Raw genomic sequence first — 21,623 nt, forward strand, 5'->3', positions numbered from 1 at the left:
TTTATTTTAACTAGGTACAATAGCTGTTAAATATTTAATAACTATTTAATAGCTACCTAGTTAAAATAAGTACAAAATTACCTGGAAAATAAATCCTAACCTAAGTTACAATTAAACCTAACACTACACTATCAATAAATTAATTAACTAAACTATCTACAATTATCTACAATTAAATCAACTAAACTAAATTACAAAAAAAAAACCCCACTAAATTACAAAAAATAAAAAAATATTACAAGAATTTTAAACTAATTACACCTACTCTAAGCCCCCTAAAAAAATAACAAAGCCCCCCAAAATAAAAAAATGCCCTACCCTATTCTAAAATAAAAATATTACAGCTCTTTTACCTTACCAGCCCTTAAAAGGGCCTTTTGCAGGGCATGCCCCAAAGAAAACAGCTCTTTGCATTTAAAAAAAACATACAATACCCCCCCCAACATTACAACCCACCACCCACATACCCCTAATCTAACCCACCCAAACCCCCCTTAAAAAACCTAACACTAAGCCCCTGAAGATCTCCCTACCTTATCTTCACCACGCTGGGTATCACCGATCTGTCCAGAAGAGGGTCCGAAGTCTTCATCCTATCCGGCAAGAAGAGGTCCAGAAGAGGGTCCGAAGTCTTCATCCTATCCGGCAAGAAGAGGACATCCGGACCGGTAGACATGTTCATCCAGGCGGCGTCTTCAGTCTTCATCCATCCGGCACGGAGCGGGACCATCTTGAAGCAGCCGACGCGGATCCATCCTCTTCTTCCGGCGACTCCCGACGAATGAAGGTTCATTTAAGTGACGTCATCCAAGATGGCATCCCTCGAATTCCGATTGGCTGATAGGATTCTATCAGCCAATCGGAATTAAGGTAGGAAAAATCTGATTGGCTGATTGAATCAGCCAATCAGATTCCAGTTCAATCCGATTGGCTGATCCGATCAGCCAATAGAATGCGAGCTCAATCTGATTGGCTGATCCAATCAGCCAATCAGATTGAACTTGAATCTGATTGGCTGATTCAATCAGCCAATCAGATTTTTCCTACCTTAATTCCGATTGGCTGATAGAATCCTATCAGCAAATCGGAATTCGAGGGACGCCATCTTGGATGACGTCACTTAAAGGAACCTTCATTCATCGGGAGTCGCCGGAAGAAGAGGATGGATCCGTGTCGGCTGCTTCAAGATGGTCCCGCTCCGCGCCGGATGGATGAAGATTGAAGACGCCGCCTGGATGAACATGTCTACCGGTCCGGATGTCCTCTTCTTGCCGGATAGGATGAAGACTTCGGAACCTCTTCTGGACCTCTTCATGCCGGATAGGATGAAGACTTCGGACCCTCTTCTGGACGGATCGGTGATATCCGGCGTGGTGAAGATAAGGTAGGGAGATCTTCAGGGGCTTAGTGTTAGGTTTTTTAAGGGGGGTTTGGGTGGGTTAGATTAGGGGTATGTGTGTGGTGGGTTGTAATGTTGGGGGGGGTATTGTATGTTTTTTTTAAATGCAAAAGAGCTGTTTTCTTTGGGGCATGCCCCGCAAAAGGCCTTTTAAGGGCTGGTTAGGTAACTTTTTATTTAAGAATAGGGTAGGGTATTTTTTTATTTTGGGGTGCTTTGTTATTTTTTTAGGGGGCTTAGAGTAGGTGTAATTAGTTTAAAATTCTTGTAATCTTTTTTTATTTTTTGTAATTTAGTGTTGTTTTTTTTTTGTAATTTAGTTTAGTTGATTTAATTGTAGATAATTGTAGGTAGTTTAGTTAATTAATTTATTGATAGTGTAATGTTAGGTTTAATTGTAACTTAGGTTAGGATTTATTTTCCAGGTAATTTTGTACTTATTTTAACTAGGTAGCTATTAAATAGTTATTAACTATTTAATAGCTATTGTACCGAGTTAAAATAAATACAAAGTTGCCGGTAAAATAAAAATAAATCCTAAAATAGCTACAATATAATTATTCGTTATATTGTAGCTATATTAGGGTTTACTTTACAGGTAAGTATTTAGCTTTAAATAGGATTAATTTATTTAATAAGATTTATTTTATTTCGTTAGATTTAAATTAAATTTAACTTAGGGGGGGTGTTAGTGTTAGGGTTAGACTTAGCTTTAGTGGTTAATACATTTATTAGAGTAGCGGCGAGGTCCGGTCGGCAGATTAGGGGTTAAGTGTAGGTAAGGTAGCGGCAACGTTGGGGGGGCAGATTAGGGTTTAATAAATATTATGTAGGTGTCGGCGATGTTAGGGGCAGCAGATTAGGGGTACATAGGGATAATATAGGTTGCGGCGGTGTGCGGTCGTCAGATTAGGGGTTAAAACATTTTATTAGAGTGGCGGCAATGTGGGGGGACCTCGGTTTAGGGGTACATAGGTAGTTTATGGGTGTTAGTGTACTTTAGAGCACAGTAGTTAAGAGCTTTATGAACCGGCGTTAGCCCATAAAGCTCTTAACTCCTGACTTTTTTCTGCGGTTGGAGTTTTGTCGTTAGAGTTCTAGGCTAGGAGTTTTGTCGTTAGAGTTGAGGCTGGAAAGTGAGCGTTAGACCCTTTCCTGACTGACTCTAAATACCAGCGGGCGGCCAAAACCAGCGTTAGGACCCCTTAACACTGGTTTTGACGGTTAACGCAGAACTCTAAATCTAGGCAAAAGCTATAAGGGCTCAAAAATATTAGGTCTCAGTAGTAGGGGCTTTAACCTAGAGATACATACAAAAACATCTAAATATGTATTTGTATGTATATACAGTATATATATATATATATATATATATATATGTGTGTGTGTGTGTGTGTGTGTTTATATTTGTGTGTACTTAGGTATTTATATGTGTATATATGTATTTACAGACATATATACATATATAAACACATAAACAGATATGTATACATATATAGACATATATAGAAGTGCATTGGAGCCTTTTGAAGTTAAGTAGATGATACTATGTAAAAACATTTTTATGCAATATTTATTTTTAATAAACGGCAGATTATGAGTCTTGCGTTAGCCTTAAAAAGCAGCGTTGAGAGGTCCCAACGCTGCTTTTTAACGCCCGCTGGTATTAAGAGTCTGGCTGGAGAGGATCTACCGCTCACTTTTCTTCCGCGACTCAAGCTTACCGCAAATCCCCTTACTTCAATTGCGTGTCCTATCTTTTTAATGGGACTTGCCTAACGCCAGTATTATGAGTCTTGAGCGGTAGACCCTCTCCTGTCAAGACTCCTTCACCATTTAAAAGTCAATAGTTAAGGGTTTTATGGGCTAAGCCGTAACATAAAACTCTTAGCTAAAGTGCTGCAAAGTACACTAACACCCATAAACTACCTATTAACCCCTAAACTGAGGCCCCTCCACATCGGAAACAATTAAATAAAGTTTTTAACCCCTAATCTGCCAACCGGACATCACCGCCACTGTAATAAATATATAACCCCTAAACCGCCGCACTCCCGCCTCGCAAACACTAGTTAAATCTAGTTAAATTGTATTAACCCCTAATCTGCCGTCCCTAACATCGCCAACACCTATCTACATTTATTAACCCCTAATCAGCCGCCCCCAACGTCGCCGCTACTATATTAAATTTATTAACCCCTAAACCTAGGTCTAACCCTAAGTCTAACCCCCCCCTAACTTAAATATAATTTAAATAAAACAAAATAAAATTACTACAATTAAATAAATTAATCCTATTTAAAACTAAATACTTACCTATAAAATAAACCCTAACGCCTAGATTTAGAGTTCTGCAGCCAAAGGGGTGCGTTAGCTACGCTGGCTTTTTTCTGGCCGCACCTTTTAAATACCGCTGGTATTTAGAGTTCACAGAATGGCTGCGTTAGGCTCCAAAAAAGGAGCGTATAGCATATTTACCGCAACTTCAACTCTCGATACCAGCGGTGCTTACGGACGCGGCCAGCTTCAAAAACGTGCTCGTGCACGATTCCCCCATAGAAAACAATGGGGCTGTTTGAGCTGAAAAAAAAACTAACACCTGCAAAAAAGCCGCGTTCAGCTCCTAACGCAGCCCCATTGTTTGCTATGGGGAAACACTTCCTACGTCTGCACCTAACACTCTAACATGTACCCCGAGTCTAAACACCCATAACCTTACACTTATTAACCCCTATTCTGCCGCCCCCGCTATCGCTGACCCCTGCATATTATTTTTAACCCCTAATCTGCCGCTCCGTAAACCGCCGCTACTTACATTATCCCTATGTACCCCTAATCTGCTGCCCCTAACACCGCCGACCCCTATATTATATTTATTAACCCCTAATCTGCCCCCCACAACGTCGCATCCACCTGCCTACACTTATTAACCCCTAATCTGCCGAGCGGACCGCACCTCTATTATAATAAAGTTATTAACCCCTAATCCGCCTCACTCCCGCCTCAATAACCCTATAATAAATAGTATTAACCCCTAATCTGCCCTCCCTAACATCGCCGACACCTAACTTCAAACATTAACCCCTAATCTGCCGATTGGAGCTCACTGCTATTCTAATAAATGTATTAACCCCTAAAGCTAAGTCTATCCCTAACACTAACACCCCCCTAAGTTAAATATAATTTAAATGTAACGAAATAAATTAACTCTTATTAAATAAATTATTCCTATTTAAAGCTAAATACTTACCTGTAAAATAATTTCTAATATAGCTACAATATAAATTATAATTATATTATAGCTATTTTAGGATTTATATTTATTTTACAGGTAACTTTGTATTTATTTTAACCAGGTACAATAGCTATTAAATAGTTAAGAACTATTTAATAGCTAAAATAGTTAAAATAATTACAAATTTACCTGTAAAATAGATCCTAACCTAAGTTACAATTAAACCTAACACTACACTATCAATAAATAAATTAAATAAAATACCTACAATTACCTACAATTAAACCTAACACTACACTATCAATAAATTAATTAAATACAATACCTACAAATAACTACAATGAAATAAACTAACTAAAGTACAAAAAATAAAAAAGAACTAAGTTACAAAAAATAAAAAAATATTTACAAACATTAGAAAAATATTACAACAATTTTAAACTAATTACACCTACTCTAAGCCCCCTAATAAAATAACAAAGCCCCCCAAAATAAAAAAATGCCCTACCCTATTCTAAATTAAATTAAAAAAGTTCAAAGCTCTTTTACCTTACCAGCCCTGAACAGGGCCCTTTGCGGGGCATGCCCAAAAGAATTCAGCTCTTTTGCCTGTAAAAAAAACACATACAATACCCCCCCCAACATTACAACCCACCACCCACATACCCCTAATCTAACCCAAACCCCCCTTAAATAAACCTAACACTAAGCCCATGAAGATCTTCCTACCTTATCTTCACCATACCAGGTTCACCGATTGATCCAGAAGAGCTCCTCCGATGTCTTGATCCAAGCCCAAGCGGGGGGCTGAACATGTCCATGATCCGGCTGAAGTCTTCATCCAAGCGGGAGCTGAAGAGGTCCATGATCCGGCTGAAGTCTTCTATCAACGGCATCTTCAATCTTCTTTCTTCCGGATCCATGTTCATCCCGCCGACGCGGAACATCCATCTTCACCGACGACTTCCCGACGAATGACGGTTCCTTTAAGGGACATCATCCAAGATGGCGTCCCTCGAATTCCGATTGGCTGATAGGATTCTATCAGCCAATCGGAATTAAGGTAGGAAAATTCTGATTGGCTGATGGAATCAGCCAATCAGAATCAAGTTCAATACGATTGGCTGATTCAATCAGCCAATCAGATTGAGCTCGCATTCTATTGGCTGTTCCGATCAGCCAATAGAATGCGAGCTCAATCTGATTGGCTGATCCGATCAGCCAATCGGATTGAACTTGATTCTGATTGGCTGATTCTATCAGCCAATCAGAATTTTCCTACCTTAATTCCGATTGGCTGATAGAATCCTATCAGCCAATCGGAATTCGAGGGACGCCATCTTGGATGAAGTCCCTTAAAGGAACCGTCATTCGTCGGGAAGTCGTCGGTGAAGATGGATGTTCCGCGTCGGCGGGATGAACATGGATCCGGAAGAAAGAAGATTGAAGATGCCGTTGATAGAAGACTTCAGCCGGATCATGGACCTCTTCAGCTCCGCTTGGATGAAGACTTCAGCCGGATCATGGACATCTTCAGCCCCCCGCTTGGGCTTGGATCAAGACATCGGAGGAGCTCTTCTGGATCGATCGGTGAACCTGGTATGGTGAAGATAATGTAGGAAGATCTTCAGGGGCTTAGTGTTAGGTTTATTTAAGGGGGGTTTGGGTTAGATTAGGGGTATGTGGGTGGTGGGTTGTAATGTTGGGGGGGGGTATGGTATGTGTTTTTTTTACAGGCAAAAGAGCTGAATTCTTTGGGGCATGCCCCGCAAAGGGCCCTGTTCAGGGCTGGTATGGTAAAAGAGCTTTGAACTTTTGTAATTTAGAGAAGGGTAGGGCATTTTTTTATTTTGGGGGCCTTTGTTATTTTATTAGGGGGCTTAGAGTAGGTGTAATTAGTTTAAAATTGTTGTAATATTTTTCTGATGTTTGTAAATATTTTTTTATTTTTTTGTAACTTAGTTCTTTTTATTTTTTGTACTTTAGTTAGTTTATTTCATTGTATTTATTTGTAGATATTGTATTTAATTAATTTATTGATAGTGTAGTGTTAGGTTTAATTGTAGGTAATTGTAGGTATTTAATTTAATTAATTAATTGATAGTGTAGTGTTAGGTTTAATTGTAACTTAGGTTAGGATTTATTTTACAGGTAATTTTGTAATTATTTTAACTATTTTAGCTATTAAATAGTTCTTAACTATTTAATAGCTATTGTACCTGGTTAAAATAAATACAAAGTTACCTGTAAAATAAATATAAATCCTAAAATAGCTATAATATAATTATAATTTATATTGTAGCTATATTAGGGTTTATTTTACAGGTAAGTATTTAGCTTTAAATAGGAATAATTTATTTAATAAGAGTTAATTTATTTCATTAGATTTAAATTATATTTAACTTAGGGGGGTGTTAGGGTTAGGGTTAGACTTAGTTTTAGGTGTTAATCCATTTATTACAGTAGCGGCGAGATTTGGTCGGCAGATTTGGGGTTAATAATTGAAGTTAGGTGTCGGCGATGTTAGGGAGAGCAGATTAGGGGTTAATACTATTTATTATAGGGTTATTGAGGCGGGAGTGAGGCGGATTAGGGGTTAATAACTTTATTATAGTAGCGGTGAGATCCGCTCGGCAGATTAGGGGTTAATAAGTGTAGGCAGGTGGAGGCGACGTTGATGGGGGCAGATTAGGGGCTAATAAATATAATATAGGTGTCGGCGGTGTTAGGGGCAGCAGATTAGGGGTACATAGGGATAACGTAGGTGGCGGTCGGCAGATTAGGGGTTAATTATTGTAGGTAGCTGACGGCGACTTTGTGAGGGGCAGGTTAGGGGTTAATAAATATAATATAGGGGTCGGCGGGGGTTAGGGGCAGCAGATTAGGGGTACATAAGTATAACGTAGGTGGCGGTCGGCAGATTAGGGGTTAAAAAAATGTAATCGAGTGGCGGCGATGTGGGGGGACCTCGGTTTAGTGGTACATAGGTAGTTTATGGGTGTTAGTGTACTTTAGAGCACAGTAGTTAAGAGCTTTATAAACCGGCGTTAGCCCAGAAAGCTCTTAACTACTGACTTTTTTCTGCGGCTGGAGTTTTGTCGTTAGATTTCTAACGCTCACTTCAGCCACGACTCTAAATACCGGAGTTAGAAAGATCCCATTGAAAAGATAGGATACGCAATTGGCGTAAGGGGATCTGTGGTATGGAAAAGTCGCGGCTGGAAAGTGAGCTTTAGACCCTTTCCTGACTGTTTCCAAATACCGCCGGTAGCCCAAAACCAGCGTTAGGAGCCTCTAACGCTGGTTTTGACGGCTACCGCCCAACTCAAAATCTAGGCCTAAGATAGCTATAATATAACTAATAGTTACATTGTAGCTAGCTTAGGGTTTATATTTATTTTACAGGCAACTTTGTATTTATTTTAACTAGGTACAATTGTTATTAAATAGTTATTAACTCTCTGATGAAGCGCATGTGAGCATGCGCGAAACGCGTCAGATCTAGCACCCCTTGCACACCTGTGTTAGTGCTAACCACCTTTGTATATCAAATAAAGTTACCTGGCTCCAAGTTCCTGAGTCCTCGCTTTTCTTCTTGTATCCTATATATATATATATATATACAGTACATATTTTTTTTAGAATAAATAGATCATATTCTGATATGTGAAGAATATTGGAATGTGAAATATTCATATTTTCATGGCAGATTAGCGCACTCGAGAAGATGCGATCGGGTTTGCACACAAGTAGGGTGTTAGGTTTTTTTTTTTTTTGCTCCATTGACTTCTATGGTGGAATACGTTAACGTGATTGCGATATTCGAAGTTTGGATTTTTACTTTCAACTTGTAATACAAGCACTACCCAACTGGCGCAAAAAGCTTACTTCTAGCGGAGCTAGCGATTGAGCAGGAGCGTTAAAAACTGCTCTACTTGTAATCTAGCTCTGATTTATATGGTAGCCGCCAAATAGCTAGTATATGAGCCCTATATGCCATACAGATTACTGTTGCAGTTGTGGCCCACACCTGTTAGTGATATCACGATTGACTTTTCACTATACCGGCGAGATTAGCATTTACACGGATGAAGCAATAGTAACCGGTCTGGTATTTACAATTATATGAATTGATACTTGAAACAAATATTGGAGGTCCGGTAAGAGTGCATCATGTAATAACTGTTGCAATGTGCATTAATAATTAGATCTACTTTATTTTGAAAGGTTTGTCATATTGGCTAATTTACTTCAACAACAATTGAGCCAGAGAGTCCCATAACACATATTTAGTTATGGTTTTATGGTATAACTGCAATCCAGTTTCACTTGAGGAAGGAGAGAAGCCCTGAAATGCGTAATATGGATAGCAGACCTGGCCAGGCAAGCAGTTTGTTTTGTCTCTCCACTTGTAGGCTTCTTATTTTTATAATAATTGATACATGTTATATTTAGCCTAGTGTTTTGACATTTTGCTTTTATATTGTGCCCTTTATGTATGCTCACACTGTGTGACAACTTTTATTTATTTATTTATTTAAAACCTAGCCTAAACTAAACTGCCAATAGCCCTTAAAAGGGCCTTTTGCGGGGCATTGCCCCAAAGTAATCAGCTCTTTTACCTGTAAAAAAAAATACAATACCCCCCCAACATTAAAACCCACCACCCACACACCCAACCCTACTCTAAAACCCACCCAATCCCCCCTTAAAAAAACCTATCACTACCCCCTTGAAGATCACCCTACCTTGAGACGTCTTCACCCAGCCGGGCACAAGTGGACCCCCAGAGGGGCAGAAGTCTTCATCCGATCTGGGCAGAAGAGGTCCTCCAAGAAGCAGAAGTCTTCATCCAGATGGCATCTTCTATCTTCATCCATCCGGAGCGGAGCGGGTCCATCTTCAATCCAACCGACGCGGAACATCCTCTTCAAACGAAGTCCAAGCGAAGAATGAAGGTTCCTTTAAAGGACATCAGCCAATCGAAATTAAGGTAGGAAAAATCCTATTGGCTGATGCAATCAGCCAATAGGATTGAGGTTGCATTCTATTGGCTGATTGGAACAGCCAATAGAATGCGAGCTCAATCCTATTGGCTGATTGGCAAAGTTGCCTGTAAAATAAAAGTAAATCCTAAGCTAGCTACAATGTAACTATTAGTTATATTGTAGCTAGCTTAGGGTTTATTTTATAGGTAAGTATTTAGTTTTAAATAGGAATAATTTATTTAATTGTAGTTATTTTATTTAGATTTATTTTAATTATATTTATATTAGGGGGTGTTAGGGTTAGGGTTAGACTTAGGTTTAGGGGTTAATAACTTTATTATAGTGGCGGCGACGTTGGCGGCGGCAGATTAGGGGTTAAGAAGTGTAGGTAGGTTGCGGCGACGTTGCGGGGCAGATTAGGGGTTAATAAATATAATGTAGGGTTCGGCGATGTTAGGGGCAGCAGATTATGGGTTCATAGGGATAATGTAGGTGGCGGCGATGTCCGGAGCGGCAGAGTAGGGGTTAATAATTATAATGTAGGTGGCAACGATGTCGGGGACGGCAGATTAGGGGTTAATAAGTGTAAGATTAGGGGTTCATGTTAGGGTGCTAGGTGTAGACATAAAATTCCTTTCCCCATAGGAATCAATGGGGCTGCGTTAGAAGCTGAACGCTGCTTTTTGAAGGTGTTAGTTTTTTTTTCAGCCAGCTCAGCCCCATTGTTTCCTATGGGGAAATCGTGCACGAGCATGTTTAGCCAGCTCACCGCTACCGTAAGCAATGCTGGTATTACAGTGAGATGTGGAGCTAAATTGTGCTCCCCGCTCACGTTTTTGAGGCTAACGCCGGGTTTAAAAAACCCCGTAATACCAGCGTTGTCTTAAGGGAGCATTGAAAAAAAAATGCACCCCTGTTACCGCAAAACTCGTAATCTCGGTGAAAGTGTTATACTGTATATTTACTGTAGATATTTCACATTCCAATGTTTTTCACATAGCAGAATATGTTTTTTTTATTTTCAAATAGATATTCCTATATATATATATATATATATATATATATATATATATATATATATATATATATATATATATATATACATAAATATATATGTATATATCTATATATATATATATATATATAATTATCTATATCTATATATATATATATATATATATATATATACAGTACATATTTTTTTAGAATAAATAGATCATATTCTGATATGTGAAGAATATTGGAATGTGAAATATTCATATTTTCATGTCAGATTAGCGCACTTGAGAAGATGCGATCGGGTTTGCACACAGCGTGTTAATTTTTTTTTTTTTTGCTCTATTGACTTCTATGGTGGAATACGTTAACGTGATTGCGATATTCGAAGTTTGGATTCTTACTTTCAACTTGTAATACAAGCACTACCCAACTGGTGCAAAAAGCTTACTTCTAGCGGAGCTAGCGATTGAGCAGGAGCGTTAAAAAAACGCTCTACTTGTAATCTGGCTCTGATTTATATGGTAGCCGCCAAATAGCTAGTATATGAGCCCTATATGCCATACAGATTACTGTTGCAGTTGTGGCCCACACCTGTTAGTGATATCACGATTGACTTTTCACTATACCGGCGAGATTAGCATTTGCACGGATGAAGCAATAGTAACCGGTCTGGTATTTTCAATTATATGAATTGATACTTGAAAACAAATATGGGAGGTCCGGTAAGAGTGCATCATGTAATAATTGTTGCAATGTGCATTAATAATTAGATCTACTTTATTTTGAAAGGTTTGTCATATTGGCTAATTTACTTCAACAACAATTGAGCCAGAGAGTCCCTTAACACATATTTAGTTATGGTTTTATGGTATAACTGCAATCCAGTTTCACTTGAGGAAGGAGAGAAGCCCTGAAACGCGAAGTATGGATAACAGACCTGGCCAGGCAAGCAGTTTGTTTTGTCTCTCCACTTGTAGGCTTCTTATTTTTATAATAATTGATACATGTTTTATTTAGCCTAGTGTTTTGACATTTTGCTTTTATATTGTGCCCTTTATGTATGCTCACACTGTGTGACAACTTTTATTGATTTTTAATAAATTGTGATACGTATATAATTGGCACTGTCTATTATTATTAACATATTTATTTATATATATATATGGGTTTACACAAATTAAGATACATAATTTAGAAACTTTGTTGAATGTGTATTGTGTTGCCATGGTAACCATGTGGTGCCTTTTCTTCACTGGGGGTGGGGTTAGTACATTTAAATTGAGTATTTTGCACTTTTTGCACGCTGTCTGAATGAAAATAAATTGAAGAGAAGAGTGAGTGCTTGGTACTCTGTACTTATTAGATATACCTTCCCCAAGCACCCTCGAGTTGCTGCTGTGGAATGTGAGTGCACTTATTGGAATTATTTTATATATATATATATATATATATATATATATATATATATATATATATATATATATATATATATATATATATATATATATATATATATACTATTTGGTAAGCCTATGTGTTGTTAATAAAAAAAAATGAACTACAGAAAAAAATAAACAAATTATCAAAAATTTAAAAATTTAACCTAATCCTTATGAAAATTAAAAAGATCTCCCCCAAAGAAAAACACCCCCTAATCTAATGCTAAAGTACCAATAGCCCTTAAAAGAGCTTTTTGTAGGGCATTGCCCTAAGTTAAACAGCTCTTTTGCAGTTACTAAAAATTATATTTTTAATGAAAAAGAGCTGTTTATCTTGGGCCAATGCCCTGCAAAAAGCCCTTTTAAGGGCTACTGGCAGTTTATTCTTAGATTAGGGGGTGTTTTTATTTTGGTGGGGCTTTTTTATTTTCATAGGGATTAGGTTAATTTTGTAAACTTTGGTAATTTGTTTTTTTATTTTTTGTAATCTTAGCTTTTTGTATTTTTTAGTTTAGGTCATTTGTGTTAATTTAGGGGGTGTTAGGTTAGTGGGCTTAGTAATTTAATTAGTTATTTGTGTTGTGGGTTTTGGTGGTTTAAGGGGTTAATAGGTTAATTAGGTTTATTGTTATGTGGGGGTTTTGCGGTTTAGGGGTTAATAGGGTAAATAGGTTTATTGCGATGTGGGGATTTTGTGGTTTAGTGGTTAATAGGTTAATTATGTTTTTTGCGATGTGGGGATTTTGCGGTTTAGGGGTTAATAGGGTAATTAGGTTTATTGCAATGTGGGGGTTTTGTGGTTCAGGGGTTAATAGGGTAATTAGGTTTATTGCGATCTGGGTGGTTGACGGTTAAGGGATTAAGGGGTTAATTACTTTATTATTTTGCGATGTGTGTGTTTGCGGTGTATGTGTTAATACTTTGTGTGGGAGGTTCAGGTTTCTTGTTATACTTTGTGCGGGTGGTGTTTGTTTGTTTTTTGTAATGCTCCATTTGCCTTCGCTGCTTCCTTGTGGATTCTGAAAATGGCATCCAGGTAAATCCAGCTGCATCCAGGTGAATTATTTTGGCTGCGCGTGCAGCCAACATTCTGTTATCTGCCTCACGCTGCCAACATTCCATTGAGGATACGTGCGCAACTGTCGACGGCGATGGAGATTACAAACGCAATTATAGTATAGATATATACTGTATATACTGTATATACAGTATATATATACATAGATAGATAGATAGATAGATAGATAGATAGATAGATAGATAGATAGATAAGATAGATAGATAGATAGCTTTTTTCTCTGGATTATAACATTATAAATTAAATAAAATTCATGACATAAAATGTTAATCCATATCATATACATAAAAACAAGTTTTTTTTAAAGTTTCACCTTTTGTTTGGGTCTTGAAGGAGAGAGAAAACTCTTGTTAGCACGTTTATTTTACTTTATTGTTTATCACTCTTACTTTTACTGGAATACTCTTGTTATTATAGCTATTATTGACTTCTGTGGCTATTCCAATGAACAAAAACAAAAATAGATAGATAGATTGATTGATAGATAGATATAATGCACTGCAATATGTATTAAATCGTATGCACTGTGTCTCATAATGAGCATTCAATGAGCTCCATTTAATAATTGCCAGGGACCAGCATAGCAAGCAGCTCCTTGTGCAACACTGTTTTATCAGTGGCGTCACTAGGGTGTGCAGGGGGTGCGGGCCGCACCCGGGTGACACCTTCCAGGGGGTGACACAACCAGAAAAAAAATGTTTTTTTTTTTTAAATTTTATTGAAATTCAAACAAATACAATGTACATATGCATATATTTTTTATTAGAGGGGCCAGCATTTGTGAACATTAGTGGGACTAGGGAAGTTGTAGACACACTTAATTTTTTTGCCCCTTGAGCCAGCACTGCAATTTCCACAAATAGTTTTCCCGGCTGCTTTTGCTTGTTTGTACTTTGCTCCTCCCCTGCCCAATTTCACTATGAATGTTGTGGGTGTGCCGTGGGGCTTGCGAAGTTGCGCTGCTAGCCTAAGCCTGCCTGCCTATCTGTGCTCACTGCTCAGTGACGTGTGGAGCAGTGGAGTCACTCACTGCTGTGCTGTCTTTCTAAATGGGAACCGGGAAATCGTGAGGGGGATGCCTGGCACCTGACCGAATGACTGTCTGACACTGTCTCTAAAGTGAAGGAGCCACGTATGATGCCCACCAGACCGGTACGGTTACGGTACACTAAGTGCACACTGATAAGGTAGGAGGGGAGGGCAGGCAGGGTTCTGGGGGTGGACAGAGTTAAGAGGTGATTGGCCATAAGAAGCGGTAGGCACGCGGCCCGGGGCTGTGCACTAACAGACTTGGAACAGAGTCAGAGAGCAGATTTATTTTTAGAGTGTACTGCTTATCTTTCATTTGATGCTTTGCTGAGCCAGGTAGCAGCTCTAGGCATGAGCTTTATAATTAATGCAGTGCAGTTTACATATTTTGTATGTGTGTGTGTCTGAGTTTTGTTTTTGTGTCTGAGTGTTTTTGTGTGTGTGTGTGTCTGAGTGTTTTATGTGTGTGTGTGTCTGAGTGTTTTTGTGTGTGTGTGTGTCTGAGTGTTTTTGTGTGTGTGTTTTTGTGTGTGTGTCTAAGTGTGTTTCTGAGTGTTTGTGTGTGCATCTCAGTGTGTTTTTAAGTGTGTCTGAGTGTGTGTCTGAGTATTTGTATGTGTGTGTGCCACACTGTGTCTGTGTTTTTGTGTTTGTATGTGTCTGCTTTATGGGGGGTGGGGTGCCACTATAACTTACCGCACCGGGTGACACCAACCCTAGTGACGCCACTGCTGCTTGTGCAACACTTGCGCAAGCCTGAAATGTTGAGGCCTGCAAAAAAAAATCTGCAGCTTAATACATTGGGACCCAATCTCTCATCTGCATATAAGTAAGGCAGTTAAAAAAAGAATATGTAGGATGTTCTTTTTGTTTGTCAGTGATGTCTAACCTGCACAATGCAACCTATTACACATTTTACTAAGGCCTAGTCATTTCCTCATACTATTCTACTACTGGACCTTGCTCTTTTTGCAACAAATTAAGTGCACTTATCTGCACCTTTCCTGTGAGAGAGAAACCCTGCATGAAAAAATTGAAGAAAGGGTTGCATGACCCCCATGGAGGCCAAGTGGAGGGGTCATTCTGAGGTCAGTAGGTTGGGCTATAGTAGGTTAAATAGTGTAGGAGAGTGAGAAGGAAACATTCTCTGGACCAAAATGTGTGAGAAGAAGCTATTGCTTCTCCTCACACAGCTCATTTCAGGGAGTGGTGGAACTGCAGGTGTATCTTACATGGCATTATTCTGCAACTGGCGGGAACAGTCTCACAGCAATGTGGCTTGGAAGTCTTGTGGCTTCATCTGCAGCCCAGTTAGGAGTGAGGCTCAGCGGGGTGTTTGGTTGCATGGAACAGTCCGGAGATTACGGTAGGCTAGGAGCTTGTTGGTGGTACGGTAAGTGTGAAGATGGGTGGTGCTGGTGGTAATCCTTCCTTCATGGCAGTGTGGAGGCTTTATACTTGGTATGGAAGTGGATGACAGGCAGGCTTGGCCTGTTGAGGCAGTCCTCCTACAGAGCAGTACCCGGAGCAGATGAAAGGGAGTGGGGCCTATTCAGTCTGTCCTCCTATTAAAGGGACATGAAACCCAAAAATTTTCTTTCATAATTCATATAGAGAATACAATTTCAAGCAAATTTCCAATTTACTTCTATTATTTAATTTGCTTCCTTCTCTTGTTATCCTTTGCTGAAATGTATATCTAGGCAAGTTCAGAAGCAGCAGAGAACCTAGGTTCTAGCTGTTGATTGGTGGCTGTATATATATTAAGATTGTGATTGGCTCACCCATGTGTTCAGTTAGAAACCATTAGTGCATTGCTTCTCCTTCAACAAATGATACCAAGAGAATAAAACCGATTAGATAATAGAAGTAAATTAGAAAGTTGTTTAAAATTGTATTCTCTATCTGAATAATGAAAGATTTTTTGGGGGGTTTTATGTCCCTTTAAGCTGTGTCCGAAACTGATGACAGGCAGCCTTGGCCTGTTATTCTGGCGTAGGGTTAAGTGGTATCCGGAGCTGATGAAAAGCAGGCTTGGCCTGTTGATGCAGGCATAGGAAAGATCGGTATCTGGAGAAGATGACATAGAGTGGGGCCTGTTCGGGCTGTCCTCCCATGAAGCCGGGTGTGGAGCAGATGACAGGAGTTGAGGCCTATTCGGGCTGTCCTCTTATAAAGCTATGTCCGGACCTGATGTCAGGCAGCCTTGGCCGGTTTAGGTTTTTTCGTTAGGCAACAGGTGGGATCTAGATGAGGAACCAGGGCCGGTTAGGCTTAGCTGAGCATCCCGGAGGATCACACGTGGTTATGCTTTGGGCTGGAAGCGGGATAGCCGAGAGGTTGGGGAACATTAGGAGGGCAGGATGTGAGATACAGTGGTGTGGGGCCAGAAGGCTTGGTGGACAGGAATTGTTTGGCGGGTGGTGGTTTCAGTAGGAGGTGAGACTGTGGGTTTGGGAAGTCACAGGCCGTTCAAATGGTGCAGCTGTATCATAGGTGGTATTGAGGTTATGTTATGTTTATAGTAGTATTGTGTTCAATAAAGCAAGCTGTGTCCTTTATTCCCCATGTTATGCGTCATGTTTTTATTCAAGCGGAATATAGTGCCTAATATGGGGGTCAAGAGAAACCCTGTATGAAAAAATTGAAGAAAGGGTTGCATGACCTCCATGGAGGCTATGTGGAGGGGTCATTCTGAGGTCAGTAGGTTGGGCTATAATAGGTTAAAGTGAAGGTAAACTTTGGTGAATGAAAGCCCGTTTTTTTTAAAATACTATTAAAAACAGGGGCACTTTCATTCATCAAAGTTTACAAAGCAGCCGTTTTATTAAAAAAATTACCTTTTTTCTTTTCACAGCCAGAGCAGCTTCCCCACCTAGAGATCCTCTATTCACATGTCAACAATGACTAATCCGACTTCATCCAATCACAGCATGGCCTCAGGCAATGACTACCCTTGGGGGAAAGCTGGGATTGGAGGAATTAGGATTCTGTGATTGGAGGAATTAGGATTAGTCATTGCTGACGTGTGAATAAAGGATCTCTATGTGGGGGAAGCTGCTGTAGCAGTGAAAAGAAGGTAATTTTTTTAACAAAATGGCTGCTTTGTAAACTTTGATGAATGAAAGTGTCCCTGTTTTTAATAGTATTTTTAAAAAAACGAGCTTTCATTCACCAAAGTTTACCTTCACTTTAAGTAGTGTAGGAGAGCGGGAAGGAAACATTCTCTGGACCAAAACGTGTGAGAAGAAGCTTCCTCCCACCTTCCCTTTTTTATGTGGTTTGGTTTTTATGTCACAGCTTTTGGTTGTGGCGGTGGTGCTTGCCTGTTTTATGGTGGTTTGATCAGAGTTGGCATTGTTGGTACCTCCTGTTTGATTGACAGGAGATAATGTGGTACATGGGGGCGTGCCCTTCTCGGTGAGAAGGAGATGCATGTGTTGTGGCCAGGCAATCTCACTGGGGGGATTTTATGTAAATGTTTATTTATCTGCTTATTTGGTTATGTTATGTTTATATTATTATTGTGTTCAATAAAGCAAGCTGCGGCCTTTATTCCCCATGTTATGTGTCATGTCTTTATTTAAGCAGAACATAGTGCCTAGTATGGGGGTCATGTATATCTAGGTAGGTTGCACTTAGGTAGAACTGTATATATATATTTTTAAACAATCTCTAATATGTTAATATGTTTTGCAAACTTTATAAGTGGAAATCATTCATACAAGAGTCTACAATTTAAATGTAAAAATAAAATCCTTACCTCACAAAAATAACAGGAATTGGTTATCTACATTATTAGTCCCAAGCTTTTAGAATCCCAAAAACAAATGTGTACGATTAACGACAAACTTAATGGAGATTTTTGTGAATTTAGCAATTACATTACAGGTTGAAGGATATTTATGTTGAGTGATTCCTTTTAACCCCTTAAGGACCACAGCACTTTTCCATTTTCTGTCCGTTTGGGACCAAGGCTATTTTTACATTTCTGCAGCGTTTGTGTTTAGCTGTAATTTTCCTCGTACTAATTTACTGTACCCACACATATTATATACTGTTTTTCTCGCCATTAAATGCACTTTCTAAAGATACCATTATTTTCATCATATCTTATAATTTACTATAAAAAATTATATAAAATATGAGGAAAAAATGGAAAAAAACACACTTTTTCTAACTTTGACCCCCAAAATCTGTTACACATCTACAACCACCAAAAAACACCCATGCTAAATAGTTTCTAAATTTTGTCCTGAGTTTAGAAATACCCAATGTTTACATGTTCTTTGCTTTTTTTGTAAGTTATAGGGCAATAAATACAAGTAGCACTTTGTTATTTCCAAACCACTTTTTTTCAAAATTAGCACTAGTTACATTGGGACACTGATATCTGTCAGGAATCCCTGAATATCCTTTAACATGTATATATATATATTTTTTAGAAGACATCCCAAAGTATTGATCTAGGCCTATTTTGGTATATTTCATGCCACCATTTCACTACCAAATGCGATCAAATAAAAAAACTTGTTCACTTTTTCAGAAATTGTTTAACAAACTTTAGGTTTCTCACTGAAATTATTTACAAACAACTTGTGCAATTATGGCATACATGGTTGTAAATGCTTCTCTGGGATCCCCTTTGTTCAGAAATTGCAGACATATATTGCTTTGGCATTGCTTTTTGGTATTTAGAAGGCCGCAAAATGCCACTGCGCACCACACATGTATTATGCCCAGCATTGAAGGGGTTAATTAGGTAGCTTGTAGGGAGCTTTTAGGGTTAATTTTAGCTTTAGTATAATGTAGTAGACAACCCAAAGTATTGATCTAGGCCCATTTTGGTATATTTCATGCCACCATTTCACCGCCAAATGCTAACAAATAAAAATAAAGTGTTACATTTTTCACAATTTTAGGTTTCTCACTGAAATTATTTACAAACAGCTTATGCAATTATGGCATAAATGATTGTAAAAGCTTCTCTGGGATCCCCTTTGTTCAGAAATAGCAGACATATATGGCTTTGGCTTTGCTTTTTGGTAATTAGATGGCAGCTAAATGCCGTTGCGCACCACACGTGTATAATGCCCAGCATTGAAGGGGTTAATTAGGGAGCTTGTAGAGAGCTTGCAGGGTTAATTTTAGCTTTAGTGTAGGTATCAACCTTCCACATGACACATCACACCCCCTGATCCCTTCCAAACAGCTCTCTTCCCTCCCCCACCCCACAATTGTCCCCGCCATCTTAAGTACTGGCAGTAAGTCTGCCAGTACTAAAATAAGAGTTTTTTGGGGGATTTAAAAAAAAAAATGATAATTCTGCTCTGTAGGATCCCCCCTTAGCCCCCAAATTCCCTGATCCCCCCCCCCCCCCAAACAGCTCTCTAACCCCCCTCTCGGCCTTAAAATATGTTTTTTATAACATTTTATTAATAGTATAATAGTATTTTCTGTAGTGCCCTTTATTTCTGTTCTTTTGACAGACTTGCATTTTAGACAATCAGTCCTAGGAACTCCGCGTGCATGAGCACAGTGTTATCTATATGAAACACATGAACTAACACCCTCTAGTGGTGAAAAACTGTCAAAATGCCCTGAGCTAAGAGGTGGCCTTCAAGGGCTTAGAAATTAGCATATGAACATCCTAGATTTAGCTTTCAACTAAGAATACCAAGAGAACAAAGCAAAATTGGTGAATAATGAAAGATTGTTTTGGAGTAGACTGTCCCTTTAAGAGATTTGAATGTAAGCATTATCAGTATAGAGGGCAAGTGTGTTGGGTTATTAGTAAGGATAGGTGGATGCAGGCCTGCTCTTTGGGCAGGGCAAGAGGAGCACACGCCCAAGGCCCCACACTTTTTATGTGTGAGAAGGTGCAATGTATATCTTGTATTTAGTTAGGGTGGGACATACAGGGGGCATGGCCAACACGGGAAGGGGAATAAGAGTGCTGGGCTGTGGGGCCCCACAAATTTGTCTGGCCCAAGGTCCCACAAACACTAAGGGTGTCTCAGGGCGAATTTGATTGTTAGAACAAATGTTCGGCTAGATTACGAGTTTGGCGCTAGGCTTAAAAAGCAGTGTTGGCCGGTCCCAATGCTGCTTTTTAACGCCCGCTGGTATTATGAGTCTTGAAGGTACAGGTGTACCGCTCACTTTTTTGGCCAGATTCGGAAATACCGCAAATCCTCTTATGTCAATTGTGTATCCTCTTTTTTCAATGGGACTTGCATAGCGCCGGTACTATGAGTCTGACAAAAAGTGAGCGGAAGACACTCTCCTGTCAAGACTGGTACCACATTTAAAAGTCAGTAGTTAAGAGTTTTACACTACAACGCCGTAGCATAAAACTCTTAACTAAAGTGCTTAAAAGTACACTAACACCCATAAACTACCTGTTAACCCCTAAACCGAGGCCCTCCCACATCGCAAACACTATAACATTTTTAACCCCTAATCTGCCGAACCGGACATTGCCGCCACTATAATAAATATATTAACCCCTAAACCACCGCACTCCCGCCTCACAAACACTGGTTAAATTTTATTAACCTCTAATCTGCTATCCCTAACATCGCCGACACCTACCTACATTTATTAACCCCTAATTTGCCACCCCCAACGTCACCTCCACTATATTAAAGTTATTAACCCCTAAATCTAAGTCTAACCCTAACCCCCTAACTTAAATATAATTTAGAACAAAATAACTATCATTAACTAAATTATTCCTATATAAAACTAAATACTTACCTATAAAAGAAACCCTAAGCTAGCTACAATATAACTAATAGTTACATTGTAGCTATCTTAGGCCTAGATTTAGAGTTGGGCGGTAGCCATCAAAACCAGCGTTAGAGGCTCTTAACGCTGAGTTTTTACTGCCCGCTGGTATTTGGAGTCAGTCAGGAAAGGGTCTAACGCTCACTTTGCAGCCGCGACTTTTCCATACCGCAAATCCCCCTACGCAATTTGCGTATCCTATCTTTTCAATGGGATCTTTCTAACTCCGGTATTTAGAGTCGTGGCTGAAGTGAGCGTTAGAAATCTAACGACAAAACTCCAGTCGCAGAAAAAAGTCAGTAGTTAAGAGCTTTCTGGGCTAACACCGGTTTATAAAGCTCTTAACTACTGTGCTCTAAAGTACACTAACACCCATAAACTACCTATGTACCCCTAAACCGAGGTCCCCCCAAATTGCTGCCACTCTATTAAAAAATTGTAACCCCTAATCTGCCGCTCCGTACACCGCCGCCACTTACGTTATCCCTATGTACCCCTAATCTGCTGCCCCTAATACCGCCGACCCCTACATAATATTTATTAACCCCTAATCTGCCGCCCTCGCTATCGCTGACACCTGCATATTTTTTTAACCCCTAATCTGCCGCTCCGTACACCGCCGCAACCTACATTATACCTATGTACCCCTAATCTGCTGCCCATAACA

Source organism: Bombina bombina, chromosome 4, assembly GCF_027579735.1.
Source record: "Bombina bombina isolate aBomBom1 chromosome 4, aBomBom1.pri, whole genome shotgun sequence".
Lineage (NCBI taxonomy): Eukaryota > Metazoa > Chordata > Amphibia > Anura > Bombinatoridae > Bombina > Bombina bombina.